This window comes from Cynocephalus volans, chromosome 9 (genome assembly GCF_027409185.1).
Source record: "Cynocephalus volans isolate mCynVol1 chromosome 9, mCynVol1.pri, whole genome shotgun sequence".
Lineage (NCBI taxonomy): Eukaryota > Metazoa > Chordata > Mammalia > Dermoptera > Cynocephalidae > Cynocephalus > Cynocephalus volans.
Genome location: NC_084468.1, coordinates 107390092 through 107396091, shown reverse-complemented (window position 1 = coordinate 107396091; position 6000 = coordinate 107390092). Strand labels below are relative to the sequence as shown.

The 6000-nt window shown below is 37.0% G+C and overlaps 1 pseudogene; it reads left to right on the top strand.

Annotated features, from left to right (window-relative positions):
• The first annotated feature begins 2065 nt into the window (after window positions 1–2065).
• On the top strand, window positions 2066–2280 carry LOC134386642 (U2 spliceosomal RNA; annotated as a pseudogene).
• Window positions 2281–6000: the final 3720 nt, after the last annotated feature.

Sequence of the window (6000 nt, the reverse complement as noted above, 5' to 3'; positions counted from 1 at the left end):
GCTAGAAGAAAGCATGAATTGATATTTTCATACTCATGGGATTGTGAAATGCCTTTCTAATATATGAAGTACAAAAGCCACAAGTTTTTTTTACAGAAAAATTAAAAACATTTGTATAGCAAAAGAGAGAAAGAGAAGAAGAAGCAGGAAGAGGAGGGGGAAGAAACTAAAATACAAAATAGGAAAAAAAAATTTGCAATATGAATAGTAGACAAATGCTAAACTATTTCTAATATAAAATAAACTCATCAAAATCAGTAAGAAAATTATTAAATTCCCAATAGAAGACAGAATTAAGAATTTATAGACAAAAAACATAAGTGCCAAATAAACATATAAAAAGATGTTTTAACTCACAATGAAAGAAATTCAAATCAAAACAAGATACAATTTTCATCCTTCATATTGGCAAAGATGTGGGGGAATAGGCACTTTCTTACATGATGGTGAAAATATAAAACAGTGGGGCTGGCCAGTTAGTGCACCTGCTTAGAGCATGGTGCTGATAACACTAAGGTTAAGCGTTTGGATCCCAGTACTGGCTCAGCCACCAAAAACAAATATAAAATGGTACAACCTTTTTGGAGGGGATTTGACAGTAGCCATTATAATTTTAAATATGCCTTTCCTTTGACCTGATGATTCCACTTTCAGGGATTTATTTTAAACACATTGCCAAGATGTGTGCATAAAAATATTTATCATAGAATATTTGCAATAATGAAAAACTTAAATTTAAATGTTCAAATAAATAGAAATATTAAATAAATTATGACATAGACATACAATGAAATACTAAAAAGTCACGGAAAAATGAGGTATAGATATGGAAAAAAGTATATAGCATATTATTAGATGAAATGTAGGTGTGTATATTATAATATCATTTAAAAATGATTATATATTTATATGTGGCAAAAATCTAGAAATATATATGTGTGTGTGTATATATATATATATACCATCAACGGCAATCTTCTCTGGTGAAATTATTTTGCACATTTCTGTATTGAATTTTTAACATTTTTAACTGGGATATATTTCTGTCTCTTCAAAATAAACAACCCAACTATATAGATATTTTATGGTTCCTTTAGTTTCTGCTTCTCCTCCTCTCTCTCTAAGGAGTTATTCTAGGAGACAAATATCCTGGGCCATCTGGAGAACATACTCTATTATTTTCTCCATTTCCTCTTCCATCTAAGGACTCCATGCACTTATTATTAAAATCAAGCAGACAGTTGGGCAAGAGGATGTCTCCAGTCCTACGGACTCAATCTTCACTTGGTCTCCTTGGACAAATAATTGCTCAAATTTTCTTAACCTCAGTTTCTTATTCTGTAAATTGGTCATAATAATATCTAATTATTAGGGTGGCTATAGGGATTAATTGAGAATATAAATGCTTGGCACATGGTAAGTACCTGCTATTTCATCACTATTGTTATCAACTGTGACTCTTAGGGTCAGGACTGTGCCTGTGCTATTCATTGTACATCTTACTGAGTTTAGTTTTAAATGTAAATGTAAATGGGTCCCTAATTATGTATTCCTTGACAGTTATGACCACATAGCTCCAAATGATTTCTGCTCATGTCAGTTTGAATGACTTGTGAGTACTGTTATATTTTAGTTTGCAGACTCTGTTTTTATAGGTTGACCCTAAGAAAACTTGACCATGTTCATTCAATCTAAGACTTCATATAATGAAACGTTAGAAGTGCCCAGGACTGAATTAGCAGTGCCCTGGGAATGGAGGAATGGAATACAGAAATGCAATGGTAAATTTCTCTGCAGGCAGGGCAGGGCAGAGGGGTAGAAAGGAAGAAACCATGTTTGCATAAACCCCAACCCCATCTTCCTTTCAGTTTACTCATGGTGATTTCACTAAAGATAAAAAGTAGACTTGTTTTTACTGACTAACAAAAAAAAAATCTTTTCAGGTTTGAAATCTTAGAAAGTTTTTGAAGTTTGATAATTCTTGTCAAAAGAGCTGCTAAGAAAGATACCAACAGCCCCAATTTAACAAGGTTCTTAAGAATTTAATTTTAAAAATCTCTTTATTATCGCTTCTCGGCCTTTTGGCTAAGATCAAGTGTAGTAAAAAATCTCTTTATGATTGTGTGTACGAGGCAATTCTTTGCCTAAAACAATCAGTTACAGGGAAAACAATTACTTTTGAGTATGGGCAGGGGATTCCTGATATGAAATCATTAGACTGTTTTCTTAGGTTTCTGATTTAAGAAGGAATTTTATTTCCTTCACAGTGGATTTCCTTGCCTTTGTTGATTGTTTTCAATCTTAATGCTATTAAAAATTGAGTTATATATATATAAAATATATATATATAATTTCTAAATGTGGAAAAACAAATTGCTTGCTCATTTTCATTTTCGGTGATGGAAGGTATGACTGCAGTCACTGATGCACACACCTCCCTTTACTTTCAGTTTTTCCCTTGTTAAGATATGGAAAGTAATAAAGAAGGTAATTTGAATAAAGGTGGGAAGACCAAGTCTTGGGCAAATTTTTTCATTGCTTTTGCTCATATTATCAAGCTGATGCAAATAAAAACTCCAGTCTTTTAACGTAAGTTAATGCCAGGATTTTAGTATGTTTTTCCATTATATCAACTTTCTAATCCATCTTCATCTTTCCCTTTTAGGAAAGAAAAAGACATACCAATGTTTGATACAATGCTGTGTAACTTGATAAAGATTTCAATTTTTTCCCCAACGGTTTAAGTTTCTGAAAACTCCGTATTAGGAGAGTATAAGGACGCTGTTCACATAGCACTTTCAGGAGCACGTTAAGAGTTTATTAAACATCCAAACAAAATGGGAAGCCAATTTTCATGTTATTTTTTGGTTAGTGGAAAAGAAAATGTTACTACATAAAAAAAAAAAAAAAAAAAAAAAAGAAGGAAAACTCCGTTTCATCATGGTCCTGTCAAAGACTGAGCTCTGTACTATGAATGTTCCAGGGCAAAAATCCACATTTGACTTGAAGGAAACTTTTTTTTGGTATGTGCATATCAAAATTATTTCAAATACTACCACACCAAAAACAATAGTTGTTTCTTAATTCATAACGCATGGTGGGACCATATAGTTCAATCTCCACATTTCACAGGTGAAGAAACAGAGTTTGAAACAGCTCAAAAAGACTAGTCCAAGGCACAGAGATAGATGATGCGGGAGTGAACTCTTTGGCCTCTTATTCCCAGTGCTCTGGCTGATCCCCCTCTACTAATAAAGAAGATGCTCAGGGAACGGGAGCTGAAGGCAAGAGAAAGGTGGGCATTTATGAAAGGCCTGGCTGGAAAAAGAGTATCTCCGTGTGGCTCAAAAATCTAGCCCAGAACAGACGGTCAGTCCAGGAGGACCAGGAAAACAGGGAGGGCTGAGTTCTGAAGATGGACTCAGATCAAAGACCAGGAATCACAGGGCAGAACCACTGAGTGACACCAGATACTGGGTTAATTCCAAAGACCTGAGTGGATGGTTCTACCGTATTAAAGAGGTAGGGTGGGGCAAAACAACCATATTAATTCCTATTTCTAAAACCCAGAATTGTGTAATATTTTAGTAATTAAAGTTAAAGGTATGAATCTCCAACCTCATTTGAGCCCTAAATTACAGTGGATTAACAAAAACTAACTTAAAACTAACAAAATCTGTCTTAAAACTAACAAAAAGTGAGCCCTTTCTGTCTGCTTGTATAATCCGTATGACTGGCTTTATCAGTTTGCAGGCATAAAAGCAGTCATAATGTTCTAATTTTAGCAGTTAATTGTTTTAGCCTCATGTGCAAGTTATCAGCTAGTTCATAACTCAATCTTTTCCTCTCCCACTTCCCCAACTGTTATCCCACGTGAATTGCCAAGAAAGCCAGGTGCCTATTAGTTCAAAAAAATGAGTCTTGATTCCAAGAACCAGGTAGCAGAGACTCTTACTTTTATTGTTGTCATGGGTCCCTCACAGGCCCTGCCATAGGGCTTTAAGGAGTTCCCCCAAATTCATGTGTTGGAAACGTAATCCTCAATGCAATAGTGTTGGGAAGTAAGGCCTTTTGGGAGGTGGGGCCTTTTGAGAGGTATTTACATCATAAAGGATCTACTCTCATGAATGGATTAATAATGTCTTTATAACAGGGACTGATGGAGGGAGGGAGTTCTTTTCTTTTTGCCCTTCTACTTTCTGCCATGTGAGGACATGGTGTTCTTCTGTGGAGGATGCAGTATTCAAGGCAACAACTTGGAAGCAGAGACTGGGCCTTTATTGGATACTTGCTGGTGACTTGATCTCGGACTCTCAGCCTCCAGTACTGTGAAAAAATAAATTTCTGTTCTTTATAAACTCCCCAGTCTCAGGTATTCTGTTATAGCAGCACAAAATGGACTAAGACAATTAGAGAGCCGGCCAATTCACTCATTCACAATCATTTCAAAGGCTGAGCATTAGGCCAGAGGGACTCACTGAGAAGTCATCCCAGCCTCAGACACATGGTACAGATCTCCTCCTTGCCCCATGAACCCATCAGACCAGGCTCCTCATCCCTATGGTCCCTGTTATCTTTTCAAACTGCTGGAAAGTCTCAATCAGAATCATCTCAAACCATCAGGAAAGTTCTAATGACATGCAACTTTTAAGAATCTTTTCTCCCGAATGGTTGCTTGGAATCTATGCAAACTTATCTACCGCTTCTCCAGCAACCAGCTATGCACATCAAGGGTTGTTGGGAGAGGTCTCATGGTCAGGCCATATTTTTTTCATCCTTCTGCTAGGGCAATGGGTGTCCATTACTTTTGTTTGCATAGAAGTTGGGATTTGTTCAAATGATTGTTTTGAATAAGATGATCTGCTGTGCCCACCTACATGAGGGAAGTGCTGGCCACTTCGTGTTTTGCCTGAAGTTCTTACACTTCTATCCCATTAAGCACTTTGTAATACCTAGAACCCTAAATATAAATTTATGGAAAGCAGAGTGAGTTTGGTGCCTTATGCCACATTCATCTTGGAATTCAGGCATGTCTGAGAATGTCTATAAGGCCAGCAGGGTAGCCCAAAATGGGCTTATTTTTTAAAGGACAGAAGAGTCTCCTAGGAAAAGAAAAACTCATCCAAACATACACAAGACTCCACATTCTCAAGTTTGGTTCAAGAACAAAGAATGAAGGTGGTGGTTGGGGAGGAAAGAAGGTCAAGGGAGGGAGAAGGCCAAGGTGTTTGCCACTCAGATTGTCTTTCAGTTCAACCCCATGAACTTAATTCCTGAGCCCAAGGAAGAAGGGGCCACAATAAAATGTGAGTAAAAACTAAAAGAGCTGTTTCACTAACCCTTGTAGACCTTAAGAAGCCCAAGGCAGTGCTTTCCAGAGGAAAAGCAGGAGAGGAGAGTTTTGTCTGACATCAGATACTCTGGCAGAAGCAACAGGGCCTTGACAATATTGGCAGCTCTAGTACATCACCACAGTGAGCCAGAAAAGACAACAAAATGGAAAGTGCTAAGTGGGAGCAGAGAGTGAGTTAGCAAAAACACAAGTGACCTCTCATCTGGCCTGTCAGAATTAGCTGGGTGGAATTTTTGCAAAGTATGTAGGAGCACAGCCAAAGACATACTGTTTTGTGACTGTTACTGTGACTTTACTAAAGTATTCCCGTCTGGGCTGGGGACTCGAAGCCTAAAATATATTTGAAGCTTGAATGTTTGTTCCCTGAAACCCCACCAGGTCTTCTGCATTTCATTTGTTTACTATAAATAAAAATGTTTCAAAAACAATTTGACAGAAATCTTTACAAATGATAGCAGCTGCTTGGGGGTGCAGGGAGGAGAAATCAATTTGAAAAAACGGGCATATGTTGTTGAATCAGAATCAACCATTAGGAACTAAATGATGATGACAACTTTGCCTTGTCTATGGTAATAGTTATTCATGCCCAAGGCTCAAGGTTCTAACAGGTGTTCTCTGCCTCAAAGTTTTCTACCACGTGGAAATGT